Source organism: Lepidochelys olivacea (assembly GCF_965140295.1).
Source record: "Lepidochelys olivacea isolate rLepOli2 genome assembly, chromosome: 2".
NCBI lineage: Eukaryota > Metazoa > Chordata > Testudines > Cheloniidae > Lepidochelys > Lepidochelys olivacea.
In genome coordinates, this window is record NC_140412.1 from 139,327,485 (window position 1) to 139,353,840 (window position 26,356).

A 26,356-nucleotide genomic window follows, 5' to 3' on the forward strand; every position below is an offset into this window, starting at 1 on the left:
TCCCAGTCTCAGTGATTAATCAGGGGGCAAGGCGTGTGTGTGTGTGTGTGGGGGAGCCCGGGCCCACCCTCTACTCCGGGCTCCAGCCCAGGGACCCTAATAGTATCAGCTATGGTAGCTGACTTCTTAGAAACATGACATGTACAATTCCCTGGGCTACTTCCCCCACAGCAGCCCTCACTTCCTCAAGCTCCACTTCACCCTTACCTCAGGGCCTCCTTCCTTGTGCCTGATATGGTGTGTACTACTCAGCCTCTCCAACAGTGCAACTTCCTCCCACAGCTCCTGACATGCATCCCCACCTGACTGGGAGGCTTTTAACTAGTTTCAGCCAGCCCCTGATTGGCTTCAGGTGTCTCAATCAACCTAGCATTCTCCCTGCCTTCTGGAAAGTTCTTAATTGGCCCCAGGTGTCTTAATTGACCTGGAGCAGCTTCCATTTCACTTAACCTGGTACCAGGGATTTGTTTAGCCTGGAGCTAATACATCTATCTCCCACTACTTTTCCATAGCCATCTGGCCTTGCCCCGTCACACAAGTTAAAGTAAGATTGGGTTGTGGTGTCTATGTATAAATGTAGGTTTAGACCATTATTATTTTCAGCACAGCTCCCAAAATTTGGGACTGCAACCTAGTCCACTTGATACTTATACACGTTTTATAATGTATATCAGTGGGAATAGGATCAGAACTCTTATCTTTTGGGTTTATTTATATCTTACTATTGGCATGGATATAAGGTTGCTAGTTGTCTTTTTAATATTTAAATGGGAGGTACTGGGAGAGAGATCCCAAACGTTACAATTCTATCAGTATTAGTAATAGTTCTCCCAAGGTATGTTTAAATAGTGTTGCCTATCTTCTCAGTGAAAACTAGCTTGTAAAAGTAGTAACTATGAAACTGCAAAGCATGGGTCGATAAAATCAAGTATTAGAGGGTGGATCTTTTACTCCTTGTCTCATGTTGCCAACATACTCTTTGACTTCTGGTATGAAATTCATGGTTAAAGAAAACTTTGGTTTTGGGAAACTGACTAATTAAATTAAGAACTTCTGAGTAAAACAAGAACCACTTATTTTAGGTTTCAGAAGTTCAGTTTTCCTTTGTGCTATTTTTTCCATTGTTCTGTCCTTTAGTTTGCTACGTGGACTTGTGTTCCTGGAAGTGCTGAGGATCAAGATGAAGGCTGTTACACCAGCATTCAAAAATTCCTGGTTTCTCAGACCCTAGAGACATCAAAACATTGAGGTGTTTATCCAAACTCACTACTAGGTGTTTCTGAAGTTGCAACTTGAATATTACTTTTCACCTCAACAAAATAAGAGGCAGTTTTTATTTTTCCTCTTCCTCATCCTTTCTCCACCCATTTAAGAATGATGGGATGTATCTGATTTAATTTTATATCTTTCCTCAGATTAAAAGTCTGTGGCCCCGACTATGAATCATATTCACACAAGTAGTCCCAGTGAAGACAATGGGCACAGATAATGAGTAGTCTTGATGACTACTTGTAACTGCCTCAGTGTGAGCATGAGGCTTACACGTTGGCTGCATGGGTAGGTGCTTGTGAAGCCGGAATAGAAATAGGAACTGCATGCATTTTTTGTAAAAGGTTAGCATTTGCAGACTTGAAACTTAATCTTAAGGAATGATTTATTACAAAGCTGTTACATTTTATAGTCATGTTGTCTGAAAATAACGTATGCCCAGACAGATCCAGAAAAGGCTTCTTTTTCTAACTCACCACAGGTGAAAGAATTGTAAAGAGTTGTAGGACTGGTGGGTGCTGAAAACTACAGGGCTTTTTGTGGGGATGGGTTAAATTTCATACAGAAAAGTATGGAACATATGAGTACAGCAGTAGGACCTTGGGCTGACGAGCAAGAGAGGAGGTAATGTTGCTTCCTTCTGGGCATGTTTCTTAGCTATCATGTTTTCAGTTGTCTTGCAAACTGCAAGGAGAAAATGAAACTCCTAGTGTGGGAGTAGTTGAGAGACAAATGGAAATCAGCAAAGAAATGGTATGCTAACCATGCCTTATAGCCCACTGAGAGGAATTATTTAGCACAGGGAAAATGTTTGCCTATATTATGTGCTGTGGAAATACTGTTACATTACCTCAAAGTTCAAATGTTTACTTTTTATTCTCATTTGGTACATTAAGCCTAGTCAGCTGCAGAATTTCAGTTGCTGCTGCTATTCCCTGGGCCACTTCTCACGTAACCCCTTCCTTTTCACCCTTACTTCAGTGCTGAAGTTCTTCTTCATGGAATGCCAGTGTCACCAGAATCCATCTTCTGGTTCTCCCTTGAGCTCCAGCAAGCAGCACCTTCCTTGTTTCTCTAGTCCCCACCAGGAACCGATCTGCTCAACCCATGCAGCTCCTTTTGTCTGAACTTGCTGTGCTCCGATTGGCTGCTTTTCTGCAGCCCGTCTAGGCAGGCCTGGAGAATGCACCTTCACTGCTCCTTTTACACCCCAGGGAATTATGCAAGGGGAAAAAAATCAAAATTAAATGAAATATAACATTTGAATCTTCTTTAGAAATATATGCATGTATTTTGTATTTATACAGCACATTGTATCACAGAATTTACTGTAATGCTTTATCATTTCTTGAACAAAAAACAGGGACCCAACAGGTGTGATTTTTAAAACTACATAAAGTTGTTAAATAAGGACTTGTTAAATTGAGATGAGTTTTTATAGTTTTCATCACTTTTCTGCAGTAAATTAGATGCTCATATCTTTTCAAAGTCCAAGTGCAAAACAAAAAAACAATTAAACAATATAATGCTTTGAATCCTTGAGGTATCTCAAGTACTGTGCAATGTGTAACAAAATTATTGTGCAGGTATATTGTTCTTTTCTCATACTGCTTATCAAAATAGGAGCACAGTAAATAAAATAAAGCATCAGTAAGGCTAAACCAATGGATTTTAGAGTGCTCTGGATTGTGTTGGGTGCCACCTTCCTGGCATACAAAGCAAACTCCTCTGCTGAAATGTCACTGAAGCCAGGAATTGAAGCATAATCCTTCTTGACATGAGACATCACAGGAACTCTTGTGGGGTTGAAAATCCTTACACATTTCAGGAACTTAATTGCGGGCTGCCCACTCTCAGTATCACTGATGTACTTCAGCTTTTCGGCTGAATTGTCAACAGCCAGAAGAAACACACACACCAACTTGCTGCTTTGATCAGTTGTTACATTGTTGACCTCTTCAGCCCTGAGAAACTTTTACATGGTTTCTTCTGAAAACTGAGTATGTGTATCAAGGAAAAAGAGCAATTCTTCCATTTTTTCAAAAGCAAAGAGAGTGCATGGTGCCTGGGTTTCAAATGTAGCCATTAGGTCAGTGATTGGCATTCACATTTCATTGATAAAGTGCGATGCAATCTTCAGCATTAAACATTGGTTTCATCTGGCAGCACTCTTTGAAGTTCCCACAATGAATGTGGTGCCGAGTTGTCACACACCCCTATTTCTTTTTCAACAAAGCTGGGATAATATTGATCGTGCTTTTCATGGTACTGAATAGCAGCAAACCAACTATTCCATCTAGTTGCTACTGCATCTGGTGCCATTATTGCATTGGGAACTTTTTGCCTGAGCTAATTTAAATACCTCATCTTCTTGCCCCTTGCTGTATAGAACATTTGTGAGACAACTTTTACCAGTGCATTGACATCCTCGAATGGCTTATGAAAATGTTCTCCCACAAGATTGATTATGTGAGTAAGGCATGTTACATGGATGCTATCAGGAAACAGTCATAGATTCATAGATACTAAGGTCAGAAGGGACCATTATGATTATCTAGTCTGACCTCCTGCACAATGCAGGCCACAGAATTTCACCCACCACTCCTGCGAAAAATCTTTCACCTATGTGTGAACTATTGAAGTCCTCAAATCGTGGTTTAAAGACTTCAAGTAGCAGAGAATCCTCCAGCAAGTGACCCGTGCCCCATGCTACAGAGGAAGGCGAAAAACCTCCAGGGCCTCTTCCAATCTGCCCTGGAGGAAAATTCCTTCCCGACTCCAAATATGGCGATAAGCTAAACCCTGAGCATATGGGCAAGATTCACCAGCCAGATACTACAGAAAATTCTTTCCTGGGTAACTCAGATCCCACCCCATCTAATATCCCATCACAGGCCATTGGGCCTATTTACCATGAATATTTAATTACCAAAACCATGTTATCCCATCATACCATCTCTTCCATAAACTTATCGAGTTTAATCTTAAAGCCAGATAGATCTTTTGCCCCCACTCCTTCCCTTGGAAGGCTATTCCAAAATTTCACTGCTCTGATGGTTAGAAACCTTCGTCTAATTTCAAGTCTAAACTTCCTGGTGGCCAGTTTAAACCATTTGTTCTTGTGTCCACATTGGTACTGAGCTTAAATAATTCCTCTCCCTCTCTGGTATTTACCCCTCTGATATATTTATAGAGAGCAATCATATCTCCCCTCAGCCTTCTTTTGGTAAGGCTGAACAAGCCAAGCTCCTTGAGTCTCCTTTCATAAGACAAGTTTTCCATTCCTCGGACCATCCTAGTAGCCCTTCTCTGGACCTGTTCCAGTTTGAATTCATCCTTCTTAAACATGGGAGACCGGAACTGCACACAGTATTCCAGGTGAGGTCTCACCAGCGCCTTATATAACGGTACTAAAACCTCCTTATCCCTACTGGAAATACCTCTCCTGATGCATCCCAAGACCGCATTAGCTTTTTTCACGGCCATATCAGATTGGCAGCTCATAGTCATCCTATGATCAACCAATACTCCAAGCTCCTTCTCCTCCTCCGTTGCTTCTAATTGATGCGTCCCCAGCTTATAACTAAAATTCTTGTTGTTAATCCATAAATGCATAACCTTACACTTCTCACTATTAAATTTCATCCTATTACTATTACTCCAGTTTACAAAAGTCATCCAGATCCTCCTGTATGATATCCCTGTCCTTCTCTAAATTGGCAATACCTCCCAGCTTTGTATCATCCGCAAACTGTATTAGCACACTCTCACTTTTTGTGCCAAGGTCAGTCATAAAAAGATTGGTCCCAAAACTGATCCTTGAGGAACTCCACTAATAACCTCCCTCCAGTCTGACAGTTCACCTTTCAGTAGGACCCGTTGTAGTCTCCCCTTTAGCCAGTTCCTTATCCACCTTTCAATTTTCATATTGATCCCCATCTTTTCCAATTTAACTAATAATTCCCCATGTGGCACGGTATCAAACGCCTTACTAAAATCTAGGTAAATTAGATCCACTTCGTTTCCTTTGTCTAAAAAATCTGTTACTTTCTCAAAGAAGGAGATCAGGTTGGTTTGGTACGATCTACCTTTTGTAAAACCATGTTGTATTTTGTCCCATTTACCATTGACTTCAATGTCCTTAACTACCTTCTCCTTCAAAATATTTTCCAAGGCCTTGCATACTACAGATGTCAAACTAACAGGCCTGTAGTTACCCGGATCACTTTTTTTCCCTTTCTTAAAAATAGAAACTATGTTAGCAATTTTCCAATCATACGGTACAACCCCTAAGTTTACAGATTCATTAAAAATTCTTGCTAATGGGCTTGCAATTTCATGTGCCAATTTCTTTAATATTCTTGGATGAAGATTATCTGGGCCCTCTGATTTAGTCCCATTAAACTGTTTGATTTTTGATTCTACCTCAGATATGGTAATATCTACCTCCATATCCTCATTCCCATTTGTCATGTTACCATTATCCCTAAGATCCTCTTTAGTCTTATTAAAGACTGAGGCAAAGTATTTGTTTAGATATTGGGCCATGCCTAGATTATCCTTGACCTCCACTCCATCCTCGGTGTTTAGCGGTCCCACTTCTTCTTTCTTTGTTTTCTTATTTATATGGCTATAGAACCTTTTACTATTGGTTTTAATTCCCTTTGCAAGGTCCAACTCTACTTGACTTTTAGCCTGTCTCACTTTAACCCTACATGTTCTGACCTCAATAAAGTAGCTTTCCTTGCTGATCCCTCCCATCTTCCACTCCCTGTATGCTTTCTGCTTTTTCTTAATCACCTCTCTGAGATGCTTGCCCATCCAGCTTGGTCTACAACTCCTGTCTATGAATTTTTTCCCCTTTCTTGGGATGCAGGCTTCCGATAGCTTCTGCAGCTTTGATTTAAAATAATCCCAGGCCTCCTCTGCCTTTAGATCCATAAATTCTTCAGTCCAATCCACTTCCCGAACTAATTTCTTAATTTTTGAAAGTCAGCCCTTTTGAAATCAAAAACCCTAGTTGCAGATTTATTTTTGTTAAAAATCCTTCCGTTCAGTTTGAACTGAATTAGCTCATGATCACTTGAGCCAAGATTATTCCCTACAACCATTTCTTTTATGAGGTCCTCACTACTCACCAAAACCAAATCTAAAATGGCATCCCCTCTAGTTGGTTCAGCAACTACTTGATGAAGGAATCCATCAGCTATCGCATCTAGGAAAATCTGAGCCCTATTATTATTACTAGCACTCGTCCTCCAGTCTATATCTGGGAAGTTAAAGTCTCCCATGATTACACAGTTTCCATTAGTATTTACTTTATTAAAAAGTAAAAGGGCTTAAAAAGGGCTCTATCCATATCCAAATTAGATCCCGGCGGTCTATAGCACACCCCAAACACTATCCCAGGGAGGCTCTAATAATTTTCTTCCCTAATGTAATTTTTGCCCAGATGGACTCTGTCTTATTCATTCCATCACTTCTTATTTCTTTACATTCTACCTCATCATTGATATACAATGCTACTCCACCACCTTTACCTTTATTTCGGTCTTTCCTAAACAGCACATACCCTTCAATACCTGTAGTCCAGTCATGACTACTACTCCACCATGTTTCTGTTATCCCTATAATATCTGGTTTCACTTCCTGCACCAGTAGTTCTAGTTCCTCCATTTTGTTACCTCGGCTCCTTGCATTGGTGTATAAACATCTTAATTTTTGCTGTTTGGCCTCGCTCACATTCTGTACCCTATTAGGCATGGCCATTCTACAGCCAGTATAACCTATTAGACTGGTATCCACACTGCCCTTCCTCCTTATATACATTCTCCTACCCACAGCTGTATCCTTTCTTACTTAGTTTTCTTCCCTCTCAATGCTAAAATCCGGCATGGAGATTACCTGGATATCTCCCAACCATCTCCCCCAAATTCCTAGTTTAAAGCTCTCTTAATCAGTTGTGCCAGCTTCCATCCTAGAAGTCTATTTCCTTCCCTACTCAGATGAAGTCCATCCCGAGAGAACTGTCCTATATCCGTGAATGCCTCCCAGTGGCCATATATCCCACAGCCCTCCTTATAGCACCACTGCCTAAGCCATCTGTTGATAGTCATAATCTTGTCACACCTTTGTTGCCCTTCTCTAGGAACAGGCAGAATCCCACTAAAGATTACCTAAGCCTTGATTTCCTTAAGCGTCTTCCCCAGCCTAGCATAGTCTCCCTTAATACTTTCCAGTGAGAATCTAGCCATATTATTTGTTCCCACATGAAGGATAATTAGGGGATTCTTTCCTGCTCCCTTTATGATCCTTTTCAACCTCAGGTCTACATCCCGTATCTTAGCACCTGGAAGACAGCATACCCTTCTATTCTCTGGATCAGCTCTGGTTACAGGCCTGTCTATTCTTCTCAGTAAAGAGTCCCCGATCACATAGACCTGCCTTTTCCTGTTGATGGTGCTATTCTCCAGTCTATCCCCTGTTCCCTCTGGCTGCAAGTTCTTTCCATTCCTATTATCCCTTATAATCCTCTTCAACCCATCCTGTATCTTCCTGGGGCTCATATTTGGTGTAGTCTCCATTAGCTCTTCCCCTTTTTCTATAGGACTAGCTGCTCTTCTCTTCTTCCTTGCCCTTCTATCTTCAGTGATTACCTGCTGAGTCCCTTCTTCATTTTCCAACTCTGCAAACCTATTCTTGAGCTCTATTTCTCCTTCACTAGCCCGTCTTTTCCTCTGCCTGGTTCTTTTAATCACATGCTTCCACTGACTACTTTCCTCACCCAGTCTCCCCTCAGAATTCCCCAGTCCTGCTTCCATCTGCAAGTCTGAGCTTTTCCCTTCAGATACCTCTTGTCTTTGCTCCATAATCTGCTCAAACCCCTTCCTAAACTCAACCAGACTTTCCACCTGCATCTCCAAACCTTGGATCTTTTCCTCCATCAGCTCTATCAGACGGCATTTCATACAGACAAAACCCAGGTACCCCTCCAGGATCATGTACATACCACAGCTTCCACATCCAGTCATCCTCATTGTGTCTTCCACAACATGGGTCACTCCCACTGCTGCCTCTGTATCTGTCATTGCCTTCCCACCTAAATCCTCTTAATCTGGGAAACACAAACCACACCAAAACACCACCACCCACAGCAAAAACAAACCCCAAACAAGCACCACAAGACAAACTCCCCTTTCAAACTCCCCTGTTTACAGCTCTGTTTGCTAGCTCCTGTGCGGCTGCCTGACTGGCTGGCTACCTTTTAGGACCCCTAGTCAGAGAAGCCCCACCCCCTAATCAGGGCTCAGCTTCTCTCCCAGCATAAAGCCCCTACAAGCCTCTACACATACAAATACGACAAATACAAATACCTTCTCCTCCAAGAGAGCTCCCACTCAAACTCCCCTGTTTACAGCTCTGTTTCCCCCTGCAGCTGTCCAGACAGTACAGCTTTGTACGCTTTTTTCATGTACGCAGCATTATCCATGTCAAAGACAACCACATTGTTGTAAGCAATTTGATAACTTTGCACAGTCTGTATGGCTGCTTGAGACATGGTGCTATGATCTGTTTTCTGCATGAAGTGCGTGTCAGCAAAATAGGAGGACCCCTTCCAGTGGTGCGAGTAAAGTGTTAAATACATAGTGGCTCTCGTCAGTTTTTTCATCGAATATAACTGACATGTAGTTATCCTTCACTTTGTCCTTAAGTTTATTTCTCTCAGTTTTGGAGACATCTGTAAGATATGCATCTTGAAGTTGATAACCTTCTGGAATTGCACCACCATTCTTGACTTGTGTGTTTGGAAACTGGTGTATGAAAGGATGGTCTGTTTTAGATAATGGTATGTTTGCAGTGGCACAAGTTAACGACCCGGTAACGGACAACATCTAAGTGCTCTGTTGTGCTATTATGGTTGCGTTGAAACACATTGAAAGTGTACGCTGCATTTTTTGTGATTCTCCCTACAAAGCAGCTTTTCTGTTTAAATGCTTTTGTGAGTTGGTGAGGTGGTTTGCAATTGTCAATTTCCTCTGATGATCCAGAACAATGTTGCACATTTTGCAAAAAATTTCTGCCATCTTCAAATACAAGTCCAAGAAAAACGTTTACTTTCTCTTTTGCTGCTATATGTGCAATGTGTGACCTTTTGTCGTGGCATTTTCTGGCAAAATTGATAATACTCACTTGACCCTCAGTCACAGTCTTTCTCTTTTAAAGAATAGTATGCAATATTGTGCGTGCTCACACGTTTTATGTGTAAAATTATGCAGGTGCATAACTGTGTAATTCCCAGGGTGTATCCTTTTCTGGGGCAGGGTGTGGTAGGACCGCAAGGGCTCCAACCCAGGGCCTCAAAGGGCCTGGTACACGCCATTACACCACCTGTTTAGTCATTACTAATATATCCAAACAGCTGGACTTGCCAGTTTGTCACTGGTTGGTAGACCAACAGACATTCAACATTTTCTAGTTCACTTCTTGAAATCTGAGGTAAAAGAAGTTTGCAATTTTCAGCTCCATATATTTATGTGGTGAACCATAGGACTTTGCTTTCCAACAGGTTTCAGTGTAACAAGGCATATATATATATATATATTCCAAGTTAGAAAGCTGTTAAAAGAACTGTTCATTATTTCCTTGATTAAAACCCACTCAGTGGTGGGCACTTCGGATAATTAAACATCTATGAAAAATTGTGCATATTGGCCTGCTGTTGGAAATGTTTGAAAAGATGACTTATAGTTTATTCTTGTTAGATAATTTCTGTCTTCTGCTCCATGGGACAATGATATAGCGTTCATGCTAGTTTTGTATTATATCACAAGGAATTGTAATGTGTAAGCATTTTACTCAGTGGATACCAGGAAGATAGCTTGTGATCTCCTGAGGTGACTCAGAAGTTAATCTGTATTATCACTGTGTGTGTGGTAGATGTGCAATTCATAAAGTATACTCCTGAGTAGTTCTTCAGACCAGATGATTGCTCATTTTGTTTGGAGTGAGTTTCCAGAGAGTTACTGTCCTTTCATGTTTTGCTATTAATCTCCTGGATTGGTTGTAGCCACTGAGGACCAACACAATTGATATTGTTTCTGCTGACTTGTACACACAAATGTACAAGGCTACACATGAAGCTGCACAAGCTGAAAAATCTTGTCAGGTAGAATAGTCAAAAGAAGGAGTAGTTCATGTTAAAATTTTAAAATGGTTAGTCATTTAAATGGGAGATGATTAAATTACATCACCGTACTTCTTAAAATTCATGAAGCCGCATGGTGGGAATTCTGTGAATTTGTATATAGGTCTCCAAATCACTTTTAAGCCTCCAAGTTCATATCTGCATGGAGACGTCTCTAGTTTTGGGGATGCTGGGGTCTGGAATTTTGTTTGGGGCCTATAGTCCATCATATTTTGTAAGTGGGAAGTTTTAGTCCTGTGTGGTTTTTTTTTGGTAGCCAAATTATAATGGAATTGCCCTCTCAACATCAACTTGTACCACATGTACAACATGACAGTGTTTTGCTTAGGGTTGTAGTGCAAAGTATATAATTTACAGCTTTTGTGCCTATTTTCTTAACACTAACTTATACCCCTACAAGGAAAAATGCTTTTAGGAGCAAAATATACCCTCAAAGTGCCATGCTCCTTGCCAAAATGGGTGCACTAGGGAAGAAGAATGAAAAAGGATTAAGAGCATGACTACAGTATGATCTCCTTCTTTAGAGACCATGTAGGTACCTCTGCAGTTGAGCTCTGCAGATGGTAATGTTCTGGGATGTGGGGAGCAGCTCATCCCACTTCTTAATATAGTGGATTTCAACTGGGAAAATGGAGGCTAATATTGCAATGGGTGCCTTTAGGAAGAGGGGAGTAGTACATAGCTACAGGACTTACACAAATGCTAGAATTACTTATGCAGGAGGAGTAATAACTGGGGAGAATGGTGGGGAAGAGACCAGTTAGCACAGTGGATTATAAGAACTGCATACTTGGACTCTTCCCCTTCTCAGAGCTTCAGGGTTTGCTCTCTACCTCTTCTGCAGGGCCACAGCCGTCTCCTATTGGTAGGGAAGGTTCCACAGAAGCTCCACATGGAGAACTTGCAAACTTTTCCCATTGGGTTCCCCCCACTTATTGTTTTTACCCCTTTTTTGAGGGTGTGTGTGTGTGTGTGTGGGGAGGGGGTTGGGAGTTGGGGGCACAGATCTGAGGAAGAGGATCTACTCTAAATTTTTTAAATACTGACTGAAAGGCATAAGATTAATTTGAGAGTAAGGGCCTGACTTTCAGAGATGCTATACACTTGCCTCTCCAATTGAAGCCCTTGCTTGAATTTGTGTTAGGTATCTTTTTACTTCTCGGATTGTTACAAAATGTATCACATTAATGGTTCTTGTAAACTGTAGCAATTATATTAAAATATGTAAGATATTTGCAAAACAGTTGATTGCATTACTATTGTCTAATTTTGCCAATAATATTATTTAAGTTTTATGCAAATTGTAGTTTGTTTTGTGGTATGTTTCTTTGTTTTATTCCCCACTGTAATTAGGGATCTTCAATAAAGGTAACAGCAATGTGAATCCACTTCTCAAGATAATGAATGCCACAGTAGGTTTCACAACTGCCTTCAATGTGCTTAAATCCGAGTTGTGGAATACACAGAATTTAGTGTTTTACTCTTGAGAAGACTTACCATTTTACTTAAAGACTGGCTTTCCTCCCTTTGCAATCATTGCACCTTATTTTGTTTCCCTTCAAAGATTGTCATAGCAGAGAGCATATGCACTAGAAAATGCTTTCAGATGGAGATAAACTGGACAATCCTAACAGGTCTCTTTCCATTCCCTGCTTTCATGATCATCTCTCTTCCTCTATTTTTCCTTGTACCTCACTGTTTTTCTTTCCCTCAATTTTCCAAGTCCAGTCTCACAGGGTAGATGGGATCCAAGTAGAGATGGCCAGGAAAGTGAATTTCATTCCCACAAAAATGTCAGTGGTTTGGGGTTGTTATTTTGTCCCCAATCAGAACAAAAAGCGGATGAGAGAGGATGGTCTTGTGATTAAAGCACAGACCTGGGATTCAGGTGACCTTGTTCAGTACCCAGCTATGCCACAGACTTCACATGTGACTGTATGTATACATTACTTAATCTCTCTGCCTCAATTCCCAGTCTGTCAAATGGGAATGGGAATACTTGCTCTGTCTTGTCTAGATGGTGAGCTTTAAGAAGGGACAGTGATGTTTATGTACAGCATTTTCCACAATGGAGTCCTGATCAGTGTTGGGACCTATGGACAGTACCACAGTACAAATAACCAAGTAATGGAAATGATTACATCACCCTGGAAAAGCTGGCTCCTACCTGCATAACCCTTGCCCTAGTGTATAATTCTAAGGTGATTTGGTGGGGCACCTTGGTGCGCCCTCTTGCATCCTGGTGTACCACTGCTGATACCTTCAGCTCCAGTACTTCCTGCTGGCTGTCTGCTTCTGGCTCCAGATCTTCTGTGGCTCAGCCCTCGAGCCAAGTCACAAAGTTCAGACCTCTTCTGGGGTAGCATAAATGAGTACAAACAAAAGTGAATAATTTTTCTGTGCCTTTGGGCTACTGAATTCTTGTCTTTCCACTTGCAAAACGTACCTCAGGGATTTCCCTTTAAGAGCCTACCCTGACCCTGTAGTGTGTTTCTCCCTTTATCCTCTTGTCAAACCCTAGCTCTGGGCTCTTCACTGCCAAAGAGACCTGTCTCCTTTGCAGTCTCTCTCTCAACTGAGCTCCTGCAATCTATTATCATGGCCTAACTCTGCTCCCTCTGGGTGGGAGCCAATTAGCTACTCACCTCCCCAGCTGCAGAGCATGATTAATTGGATGCATTTGCCAGCCTTGCAAGTGATGGGGGTTAAGCCCCATCACAGGGAGGTTACAAAGAAGAAAAGGAATGCACTGAGAAAATGTGATTATCCTATTTCTAGTGTCTCCTTTAATTCTTATCTTCCAAAATACTCAAAATATGATTTGTACATTTCCATTAAAATGATAATGTAATAGTGTAAGTCTTCTGATCTTACCCAAGCTGACATTTTCTACACAATTTGCTATGCAAAATATCTTCATGTAGCTTCTACTGTATGCAGATTATTTAATGAACAACTATTAGAAAGACAGCTTTCCTTTTTTTTTTTTTTTAAATTGTAACCTTTTAGTGGGTATTACAGTAGTAATAACCAAAACAATAACAATCCCTAAGGCATGTTATTCCAAAATCTTCGTGCATCTCGACAGTAACCCATTCCATAAATGTTCGGCATTACCTGCTTGGCCCAAACGTAATTAGATATAAGCTAGTGAACTTACATCTTACTATACTTACATCTTTTATTGTTAGCTCATTTGTTATTGGTATTTGTTTTGAGGCTAGTGAGAACTCATCAAATATGAATGATACTGTTGGTGGCACTTGGTCCACCAAAAAAAAAAAATCCTTTATACTTAGATGGCTCTGTAGTTTGTGTTGTATGTTTGATAATTTTATCCACAGAGACACCAGTAGTGTGGACATGTTCCTCATGGCATCTGCATGAAAGTTGCTTGCTGCTTGTTGGGATTATGAATTAACATTGGGTATTAGAATCAGTAATGGTTCACTTAAATATGAATAGGTTTAAATCTTTCCTGTAATGTCAGATTCCACCTAGGTTTGGTTGTTCCATCTAGGGAACAACCTAGGGTACTGACCTAGGTTTGGTACCACAAGCTTCTGGATTTTCCTGTCAAGTTCACTTACAAAATTATCTTCCGAAGATGCAGATTTTGCCCAGGGCTGTCCCTTTAGCTTTAAAGCTTTGCATTAAAATGAGCGGGAGGACTGCAAGGGCAAATACTTAAAAACCAGAGGGGAAAATGCACTGCTGACTCCAAAGCTGTCAACAATGTAGAATGTTTTTGAAGTCCTGTCTCATGGAGTGGCAAAAGTGTATATGAACAATTAAGTTACAACTAGTTAAAAAAATCTTAATGACTTTTTGAAGCATTTGGACATTGAAAATTGTATTTTCCAATAAGAATCTATGGCTAATCTAATGGAGCTTTTCAAGGAAAGGAATTTGATGCTTCTATATCTTGAAATGTCTTGTTTAGAATAAACAAAAGAAAGTACATTTTCACACAATGCACAGTCAATCTGTAGAACTCCTTGCCAGAGGACGTTGTGAAGGCCAAGACTATAAAAGGGTTCAAAAAAGAACTAGATAAATTCATGGTGGATAGGTCCATCAATGGCTATTAGCCAGGATGAGCAGGGATGGTGTCCCTAGCCCTGTTTGCAAGAAGCTGGGAATGGGCAACAGGGAATGGATCACTGGGGCACCTGTCATTGGCCATTGTCAGAAGACACTGGGCTAGATGGACCTTTAGTCTGACCCAATATGGCCATTCTTATGTTCTTATTTTCTTATGTTATGAAATACTACACACACTTCCAAACAGAAACATAGAAACTTCTGCACAATTGTATTTTACAAATGTTGTTCTGAAGTGAAATCTCTTGGAATTGTACATCCTAAAAAAAGTGGCTCCAAAGAGTCTAGAAATAACTTTTTCAAGAAAACACAAAACGGGTATTATTTCATTTAAAATTTGGCTGTTTACTGGTCACTTTAAGTTCCTGAAGTTAAAAAAAAGAAAGTGTTCTTTGTTGGAAACAGTTCCACTGCACAGAGGAGAATGAGTCAACTCCTAATCAGTTACATCAACATGAATACATTGTAATTCCACTGATAGGACTGCAGACACTGAAATTTTCCCTATGTAAATAAGACTAGAATTTGCTCCCTTAGCCTGATCAATATCTGTTCATTCCCTTTTCTTCAGTAATTGCTTTTTCAAATCTAGCTACTCAGTCAAGCAAGCTGGGACTTGCCCTAACTATGCTTTTCCACAGTATGAAAGACTTGCTGTTCTCAGATCTGGAAAGCTACCAATAGGTACATAATGTGAGATAGAGGGTAACTCATCCCATGCCACGCAGGCCTGGTCTGACCCACACTCAGCACCTTTTCTCATCTAAATACAGTATCATCACTACAAAATGGGCTTCTAGAATTAGACACTTTGTCTGGTAGTAACAGAAGTTGTCTTCATGCTTTCTTTAAAGGTAAGCTTGCTTATTGTACTGTTTTGTATGCTGCTGTTGCTGCTGGCCCAGGGAGTGCTGATTGTGACAGGTGAGAGTAGATAGATTCCACTTTATTTTCAAGGATTAAGTTCTAAGTATTTCCTGTCTAATATAGCATATGGCTAAATTGTTTCACTGTTCTTTTTAGTGATGTTATTGATTTCTGTTATACAATGCCTGAGGGTGTTTACATAAGATGCCCTACAAATGGTGTGGTACTGTATTATAGTACAAGAGTCATATGGAAACATATTCATCCGGAACATCAGACCAGATGCTTCCATAATTTTTTTTTTTTTTAAGATTTCTCACTTAACTCTGTCAAAACGTTTCTGATAGGTGAGAGTGTCTCTCTATCTTTCCTTTCCCCTTCCTGACTTCTCTCGCTGCAGCATAAAACCTTACCATAGGCAAGTCCAGCCTGTATAGGGATCTTGGGAATTTGGACCTTGAACATGTGATTGCCAGTAGAACAGAAGTTAACACACTAATCGCTTTTTAATATTGGAAGAGAGGAAGTGCAACCACCCTCGTCTTGTGACTAGCTTTGCAGCCCTTAGTTAAGAACATCCAGTAGTTTGCGTGCCAGGCAGTGTACACAACAAATATGTAATTTCAAGTGCTTTGATGAATGACATTGAACAGACTGGTCTGTGAACTAAAGGACTGACCAGAGAAAACCTTCCCCAGACACCTATGCGGAATCTAGACATCAAGTCTGTTACGGAGATCTGACCACATACTTCTCAACTAGGAAAGTACAGATACAAATGCTATAACTAATGTAGTATTATGTCAATGACTGGCGCATGCTGATGGATGATAGCAAACTGGACACATTTATATTCAATAAATACCGTTGGCATGTTACATTAAATATGGTTTGTTACAGCCTGGTCCAGTTTCCTGCTGTATGGCCACCTGTTTGTTGCCAGCAGACCGAATCACTTGATCCCATGGGCTTCTAAGTCAACTGGGCCTGGTGGATTCCAGTCACTACTTCTAGGTCTGAAGCCTTAGGACACACTTAGATTTCAGACCTCTTGTCTGACACCCCTCTTTGGCATGGATACCACCATCCTAGACATTGAAACCAGTTTGAGACCTGAACCACTGCTACTTATCCATACCCTATCTGGGCTGTGGGCTTTCTAGGCTTCTAGATTAACCTTTTCAAGGACAATGTGGCAGAAAAGCAAGGAACAGAGGCTTCACAAAAGAATTTCTTAATCACAGAGTCTTTACTCATAAAGTACTCAAGAATTATAAATTTTTTTCAGAGGGGAGAACCAGAAGTCCTTGGACACACTCTCCCCATGTCTGATCTCAGCTCTTCTGTGCATCTGGGGCTTGTCAGTATTACAGTCTGGGCACAGTCCATCCTCCCCTCTTTCTCCTGCAGGTCTTGCTTACATGCACTGATGGTTGTTTTTGTGCACAGAATAGTACCTGTTCTTACCTAGATCAGTGCCTCTTCTGTGCTATTTTCACAAGAGGGGAAGCTCCAGCCCCCCTCCTTCAGTCATGCTTGCCCTATCTGTGTCAAAAACCATTGCTCCATGGCTGTAGGCCAATACTTGGGCCATCCAAAGACAGTAACCTTAGATTGCTCTCACTGATAGTTCTGCAACAAGGTATCAAACACCTTTCCTGGGCAGAGCAGCTGTCTGTAGTACAATAGTTTGTTTTATGGGCATGTCCAAAATAGTTTCCAGTCATAGTACATCATAATCATAGTACAGTTCAATACATAGTCCAGTCATAGTACAACAAACAAGGTCCATAATATGGCAGGGATCTATTCCATTCCATCACATGGTTTATGGGTCACTGCTAACCACCACCACAACAGTATATGATGTAAAGGCTCCATTGCACCCTTTCCAATAAGAACTGTCTACACATAAACCCATGAAAATGTATAATTGGATTGTGAAAATGATTGTGGAGAAAGGCGGGAAATTATATCAGAAAATTAGAGACCAGTACATTTATTACATATAGTTGGCAAATACATTAATATGTATTCCATATGAATATGGAATGGGACATAGTTCTTAACACCCCAGGGACTACAATTCCCAAATCCCAGGATTCCAAAATACTGGCATCAATACCGTGCAGCTGGCTGCAGGGTAGTTTGGGAAGGGTTTGCAATGCCTCATGGGGCAGGTACAGCCATCACATGATGCAGGTTTCTCAATTCCATTGTTTCATGGGCATCCTACTAGGTTGCCAGCTGCTTTTCAACTGAAGTGTGTGTGGGAGAGTGGGTGACTGAGAGTGTGTGTGTTTGTGTGTGTGTGTGTGTGTGTGAGAGACAGAGACAGTGTGTGTGTTGGGGGAGTGTGTGTGAGAGAGTGTGGGGGGTGTGCTGTGGGAGAATGAGTGTATTGGCATGCTGTCTTTAAGTGCGCACAGCCGCCAAAAGCAACCAATCCTGAGGTGGGGGAGGGGGACATCCCTGACATCAGCCTCACCTCCCTCCCTGGCTCTGCACAGCAGTCTCTCTCTCACACACACATATCTGCCCCTCCCTGCCTGCCTCTGTGTTTGCAGTACAGGAGAGAGCAGGAACATTCCACGTTAATGATTTTCTCTTTGTTGCCAGAGCAGAGCAGCATGCTCAGCTGTCAGAACTTCACCAAGCTTTGAAAGGGGAGGGGCGCATGCTTGCAGGGCAGCAGAGATCAAACCAGTGAACAGAGAAGTCATTGAAGGCATTGTGGGATACTGGGGGAGGAACTGGCGACATAATGAACGGCAGCGTCTACACGGATGCTTTGTCATTTTAACTTTGCTGCAAAAAGCTCTATGCCTCTCATTGAGGTGGCTTTATTTTGTCATGAAAACTGAAGAGTTTTGTTGCCAAAAGTGGCATTGGAGTGTGTACACCTCCACTGTTTTGCTGCTAAAAGCTGCCTTTTGCTGACAAAACTCTTCAGTGTAGACAGGGCCTAAGAAGGAAGTACAAATGCCCTAAAGCCCTCTCCCTTCATCTCTGCTCATGGCATTGGCAACATAGAAGGACAAAGGCAGCATCATTGGACTGGGAAGGGATCCTGGCAAAAACAAATTCAGCCAGTAAGACTGCTAAAAGATGTGTCACTTTTGCTTTGAAACCACTTAGCTTGTTAAATTAGGTTTACCTTATATTTCTTTGTAACCAATTCTAGTTTTTATGCCTAATTACTTGTAATCACTTTAAATTACCTTTCTATAGTTAATAAACTTGTTGTATTGTTTTATGTAAACCACTGTGCTTGGATTGAAATGTTTGGGAGACTCCATTTGAGATATGCACAAATCCTGATACCATTTTCTATTAATAAAATGATGGACTTTATATGAGCTTGTATTGTCCAGGAGAGGACTGGGTAGTACAAGACACACATTCCTGGGGGAAAGTCTGGGACTGGGAATTTGCTGGTATTACTCTGTAGTGTAATTCAAGAGTGGCTGGTCATAGCACTCATATCCTATAAGTTGGAGTAATTTACATGCTGAAGGCTGTGTGTGAACAGACCAGGAGTGGTTACTGTCACAGTGAAGCAGTGTAAAAGGCACACCAGGTTAGAGAATTGAGGGGACACAGCTATTGAACAGTCCAGATTATACCCTGGGTAATGTCACAGGTATAATTTATGAATAACTTTTATTCCTGAAACTTTTTTCGTTGCAGTCTTTTTCTTGTTAATCAACTTCTACCAAGAGAACATGTTGGAGACTGATGTTGGACTCAATAAATAGAGATTTTTTTTTGCTTTGTAAAGGTAGTGGAGGAAAAGGCTCATTTTGCTTTTTCTCAGTTCCTGGGAAAGATCATCAGGAACATTAGAAAGAGAGCAGAATTTTTTCCCCCCAAGGTCACGTCTACAGAGCTCTGAGGATGATGAGATTGCCTGAATTGCTTCATTAACTTTTTGCTTTTGGTTTAGTGGCATCTGTGTTATTTCTTTCCATCTGTTCTCCACTACTGCAATGTCTTTCAGAGCTAGTGTGGGTGTGGAGGTCACTACTTTTATTACATAAAGTGATTATCTATATTTCTGTTCACATTTTTCTGCTGTATCTTTTTGCTTTCTGCTTTCTTGTTTGTAGCCTCTCTCTCTTTTTCCTCTGTTGTCTCCTTTCTTACTCATCTCAGCCCTGGATCCTTTCCCAGGAACACAGACAGACTTTTTTAACAGTACAAGTTTTAACATTTTTAGCAGTACAAGTTCTTATCACTGTCTGCCACCCCTTCCTCCTTCCCAACCACACAGTTATTGGTACACAGATTCTATTAACAATGCTGTACCCTGCCCTTTGCTCCAGTCTTTCTTTCAGCACTTTGTACTATAGACCATAGAGAGGGGAAGAGGGTAACTAGATTTACTATTTCTGTGGGGTGAGTACTGTTTATTTAGTATCCGTTAGAAGAGAAAGGATGGTCTTGTCATTACATAGTCATAAGACTGAATCATGCGATCTGAGCTTTAGATCTGAACTTTGCCCCAGACTTCTTGTGAGAATTCTGGCAAGTTGCTTCGTCTTTCTGTGTTGCCCGTGTGTAAAATCGGGAAAACGCTTCCCTGCTTCACAGAGATAGTGAAGCCTATGACATGATGTTACGCTAAAAAGAAGCACACAGGATTTTAATTAGGGGAATAGAATCATAGAATCATAGAATTTCAGGGTTGGAAGGGACCCCTGAAGGTCATCTAGTCCAACCCCCTGCTCGAAGCAGGACCAATTCCCAGTTAAATCATCCCAGCCAAAGCTTTGTCAAGCCTGACCTTAAAAACTCCTAAGGAAGGAGATTCCACCACCTCCCTAGGCAACGCATTCCAGTGTTTCACCACCCTCTTAGTGAAAAAGTTTTTCCTAATATCCAATCTAAATCTCCCCCACTGCAACTTGAGACCATTACTCCTCGTTCTGTCATCTGCTACCATTGAGAACAGTCTAGATCCATCCTCTTTGGAACCCCCTTTCAGGTAGCTGAAAGCAGCTATCAAATCCCCCCTCATTCTTCTCTTCTGCAGGCTAAACAATCCCAGCTCCCTCAGCCTCTCCTCATAAGTCATGTGTTCTAGACCCCTAATAATTTTTGTTGCCCTTCGTTGGACTCTCTCCAATTTATCCACATCCTTCTTGTAGTGTGGGGCCCAAAACTGGACACAGTACTCCAGATGAGGCCTCACCAATGTCGAATAGAGGGGAACGATCACGTCCCTCGATCTGCTCGCTATGCCCCTACTTATACATCCCAAAATGCCATTGGCCTTCTTGGCAACAAGGGCACACTGCTGACTCATATCCAGCTTCTCGTCCACTGTCACCCCTAGGTCCTTTTCCGCAGAACTGCTGCCTAGCCATTCGGTCCCTAGTCTGTAGCGGTGCATTGGATTCTTCCATCCTAAGTGCAGGACCCTGCACTTATCCTTATTGAACCTCATCAGATTTCTTTTGGCCCAATCCTCCAATTTGTCTAGGTCCTTCTGTATCCTATCCCTCCCCTCCAGCGTATCTACCACTCCTCCCAGTTTAGTATCATCCGCAAATTTGCTGAGAGTGCAATCCACACCATCCTCCAGATCATTTATGAAGATATTGAACAAAACCGGCCCCAGGACCGACCCTTGGGGCACTCCACTTGATACCGGCTGCCAACTAGACATGGAGCCGTTGATCACTACCCGTTAAGCCCGACAATCTAGACAGCTTTCTACCCACCTTTTAGTGCATTCATCCAGCCCATACTTCCTTAACTTGCTGACAAGTATACTGTGGGAGACCGTGTCAAAAGCTTTGCTAAAGTCAAGAAACAATACATCCACTGCTTTCCCTTCATCCACAGAACCAGTAATCTCATCATAAAAGGCAATTAGATTAGTCAGGCATGACCTTCCCTTGGTGAATCCATGCTGGCTGTTCCTGATCACTTTCCTCTCATGCAAGTGCTTCAGGATTGATTCTTTGAGGACCTGCTCCATGATTTTTCCAGGGACTGAGGTGAGGCTGACTGGCCTGTAGTTCCCTGGATCCTCCTCCTTCCCTTTTTTAAAGATTGGCACTACATTAGCCTTTTTCCAGTCATCCAGGACTTCCCTCGTTTGCCACGAGTTTTCAAAGATAATGGCCAATGGCTCTGCAATCACAGCCGCCAATTCCTTCAGCACTCTCGGCAATATGCTGCATTTAATAGGCAATATGCTGCATTTATTGAAGATACAGCAATTAGCATATGCATTCAATTACACCACACACACACACACACACACTATTCTGCCAGGCGATGTCATAGTTACCAGTTCAGAGTTTGGCTCAATCTAGGGCCAGCAAGGTTGATCACGGGTAAGTAGGAGCTGGGTTCTGTTGGTGGCAACATGATGCTCTGGGGAAGTCTTGGCAGGACAAACCCAAAGTTTCATGGCAAGGCCCCCTGTTTGTATAGTGATTTTCCTTCATTGGGTCCAATGAGTTTTGCACCATTATGCTGTAATCAATTGTTGTTTGATGAGTTCTTGTTTTTTTAAATTGGCCTTTTTCTTTTTCTTTTTATGAAGATTTTTAGGGAGTTATTCCATGCTGGTTTTGATTACAGCTATTTTGTTCCCATTGATAAAGGGATCTTATTTTTAGAGTTGTTAATTTGCTCTTCTCTGATATTTTAATGGGGGCATGTTGCAGCCTTCGGGCACCCTTGCGTCTGTCTCTGGTTCCTCCCTAGAACATCTGGTTTAGTGATGGCCTTCACACTTATTTTTTAGCACCCATTTCTTATTCACACACAAAGCAGAATTAATGTAGACAGAACATTTTGAACAGGAACATTAAGTTCCAATACAAAAGAAAACAATTATGGTATTTTTTTTTACTTATTTTAAAATGCTAAACCTACAACAAAACGGTGACCCTCAAAGGTCTGTAGTGCCTTGAAATCAGTTCAGACACAGAAATTCTGGCTGATGCATGTCTACCAATGGTGTATTAGGCCATTCCTTTCTCCTATTCAAAAAGGGTGGCTGGCAGGATATGGTCAAATCATACATCAATACATTTATTTACATGCTACATTATTATTTTATTATTTTTAATTTTAAATTATACAAAATACGAACATAACATTTTACCACTACAGTGAACCTATGCTTAATGTTTTGTGAGATGCTCAGATATATGGGGATCAGGTCAGAGAAGCCAATGAAATTTGGGCAAGGTGCTGGTAGCTAAGTGATACTATATATGGAGTAACATTAGGGTATAGCTGAGTTATGACAGTCTATGGGCTTCCTTTGTAAATGCAGATGAAGCTGTGGCATGGGTGTCACGTCACTGGACAAGGCTTATTTGTTGGGTCAAGAAGTTAAGCATTTGAAAGGAGGTTATTCAGCATTGCTAACTCACTTTCTTCTCTGTAGATAACCTACTTGACTATGGGGATATGCAAATCTTTATGGACACTTAGTGTGTGTACTGATCTTCAAAGAAATATTTGGGGAACAGGTGGCTTACAAAGAGAGGGCTTGTCTTATACTAGAATGAACTCTGGAAACCCTTGAGCATCAAAGAACTTGACAGGGAGCTACAGGTTTGAAAACTCTGGTCCTAAGAGGCTGATGAGTGAGTTTTCTAAGACACAGGAGGGAAAGGTACCTGACATGTAGGTCCTGGGTAAGACAGACAAGCATGTAAACTGCTTGGTATAAATTCTTTTGACTCTAAAAGCTTTATACCTATGGCTAAAATAAACAACACCCTGGTTTTAGGAAAGCTGTCTGATCATTTTGTATGACTGGTTACACACCCTGAGGGGAAGAAGCACAGGTTCCCAAACTCAGTGGGACCTGCAGGTTAAGAATTATTGATACACAGGGTACTGTAGCCCGGGGCTTGGTCTAAAAGTGAGAGAATTGCAAAATTCTACCCCAGGAGAGGTAAAGGCACAAGGCCTGACACCTGAGGGAGTGAGAGACCAGAAAAGGGACAGATGTGCAGCTAGCCCTGAAACAGTACAAAAGTAAGTCAAGGAGAATGATTTCAAGAGATAGAAGGTTTTTTTTCCTGTAACTATACTAGGGGAATTCAACCTCACTGGACTTAGCAAAGTGTTCTAAGGAGGCATTTTCTGAAAAAAATGTTTATTTTATTATAATTTGGTTTTCCCTCTTTTAAAAAAATCTTTGTTTTTAAGAAGCATGTGTTTGCCTGGGTAGCTTCACATTCACCCCAAAAGGGACAGGAATGCCTGTAGCTCTTACTAGCAAAGGAGAAGGATAAAAAGCAGTTGGAGCCTTAAACCTCATTTGAGTTTCTGGAGTCAGTCAGTGGAATGTGGACAGAGGTGGATTACCAGGGACTGTTGTCTGGTAAACACAGGGAGATGCCTAAAGACCAAACTGGAGGTGTGAGAAGCTGATAGTGCTGGGCTGAACAGCCTTTCAGGCTCAATTTTTACATTTATTTGCAGAGCAGCATGCAATTATGCACACTGCCATATTGGTTTGCACCAACACTGACCTGTAGAGATTATCTCTAGAGGTATGAGTATAGTTTGTCACTTTGTATCATGAAGATATGACTAGTATTCACCATGATCCATATTAGAATCACTGATTAATCAGTCAGCCTTCAGCTCGCAGCAATTTTCAGTCTTTACAGAAGTTGGCTGACCTTAACCTGGTGCCTTTAAACTGGTGCATAAGTTCTCCATATCTCCCTACCTATCCCCTGAGCTGTCAGGTCTTCCATGAACAACAGACTTGGTTTAGGGATGAGAAACTAGTGACGCCTTCACAGTGCACCATTTGAGGGAAAAGAATGGGATTTTTTTGCTAAAAGATGTAGAGCTTGTGTACACTAGTGGTAGTGATATGCAAAGATAAAAAAGTAATTAAGATGTACAGTCCCATATGACTGGCACGATGGAGAAGGTGAAACACAAGGGTTAAGTGACTTCCCTTGGAAGCAAAAGGTTCTAGTGGAGTAGACATAGTGTGGGAGTTACGACCATGGTTAGGATTTGTTGCCTGACCTGACTGGAGTCATTTAATCTCTCTGTGTTTCACTTCCTTCTCTAGAGAGTACTATTTTATTATATCGTACAGCACCTCATAAATTTTGGCAGAATGTTATATAAATTGTCTGTAAAACCTGGTACTAAACCGTACCTCTTTCACAGGAGCGCTGTGAGGACTCACTAAACTCCAGAAACAAATATTTTCATTTCCAAAGACAGTTCACATATACTTCATGATCACCAAAGTAACAAAACCTAAGCACCTAAAAGCAAGGGAATGCACAGTTAAGGACATAATAATTCTAAGACGGTCCACAAACACATTGCACCTGTCAAACACAAAGACATGTTTGTTCATCAGAACAACAAGGTGTATAGGTACTCTAAATTTCACTACATTACAAAAATGGTAGTGGATGCAAAATAAGATGGAAAATCATGTGGTGAAAAATTCCCCAGGGATTTTTTCCCAAAATTATTTCACCAGTTTCACTCAGGGATATGGTCACCTAGAATTTGCATTGCCTTTTAACATCTTGCTCCTGCAATCTGATTGATGCACATGGGGGCTGCCTGGATGGACTTGACTGCAGTGTTAGGGCCTTCACTACTAATTGAGCTATTCTAGAATGCACAGCTCATTAGCTTCTGCATGCAAAGCTATTTTATATAAATATGTATTTTAATGTAAAATGCATGGTATTTGACAACTGAACGCTACATTCTCTATTTGGCAAACAGCTCACTTTTGAGAGGCCTTCAAATCCTTTCCAGTGCCATAAAACTCCTTTATTCCAGTTATCGAAGGTTACTTCCTTCTTCTTTGAAAGACAGTGTGATTTTGGCCTTCTTAATGTGATACAAATAATACCTTTAAAACACACGTTAAAGTGAAGCTACGTTTTGAAACAGCTATGTGCTGTAAACATAGTTTTTGTTTTAGTGTATAGCAATGAACATGGAAGTTAATCAATGGGTTAAATCATTCAGAACTGAGTTCTCCTAAATTTTGGATGCCCCATCAGTGTCATTTAATAAGACGATAATATATGTTGTGTTGGTGCCATCCGCACAAACTGAAGCAGAAATAGTAATAAAACAAAAATTTCAACTCTACTGACCCTTGTGTAATTTCAGTGGTTTCTAAAGTGATTAATAGCTGTGACAGCTACCATGCGGCTGCGTACTTAATACTTGTAAAAAGAAACAGAAATGGTGGATGTAACAAAGTGGCACTGAGGCTTTACAGAACAGAAGCAGTAGTAGGGGTACTTCTCCCCTTAAAAGGCTACTCATTATTTCCACAAATTAAAATGCAAAGCAGACATGGTTTCTGTAGAGCCACTTGAGAAAGGCTCATGGACGCAGTGGGCAACTGTACATGAGCCTTTTTTATGGTCACATAATAGAAGGATAATGTGGTGAATAATGAAAATACTGTGGGTCCCATGCTTTGGGGGAAAAATAATTTGAAACTATAACCCATTTGGTTACATTGAAGCATTTGATGTCTGTCTTTTTTTCATGTTCAAAGAAAGGGAGAAAAATGGCTGGGAGGAGGCAGCTGAATCCTTTGTCTCTGCACACGTTCAGAGAGAGGGCAGGGCAATTTAGTCAGAAGGGCACAGACAGCTAGAGGTTGGGTGTGGTAGTTATTATATATGTTCGATAGCTGTTTCCGATGCCATAAAGAAAGCTTCCATTAAGGGCAACTAGTCTTTCAGGCTCCACACATTCACCACCTGAGAGCTGAGCCATCTAGAGATCCATGTAGGGGGAGGGAATTATTATATATGGGAGCTGGAGACATCCCTATGCACTCATGGCTGGCTGACACAGGACCAAGAGATGTATCTGTTGTGAAGGCTGCATCCCAATACCAGTACCACTTTGCATATG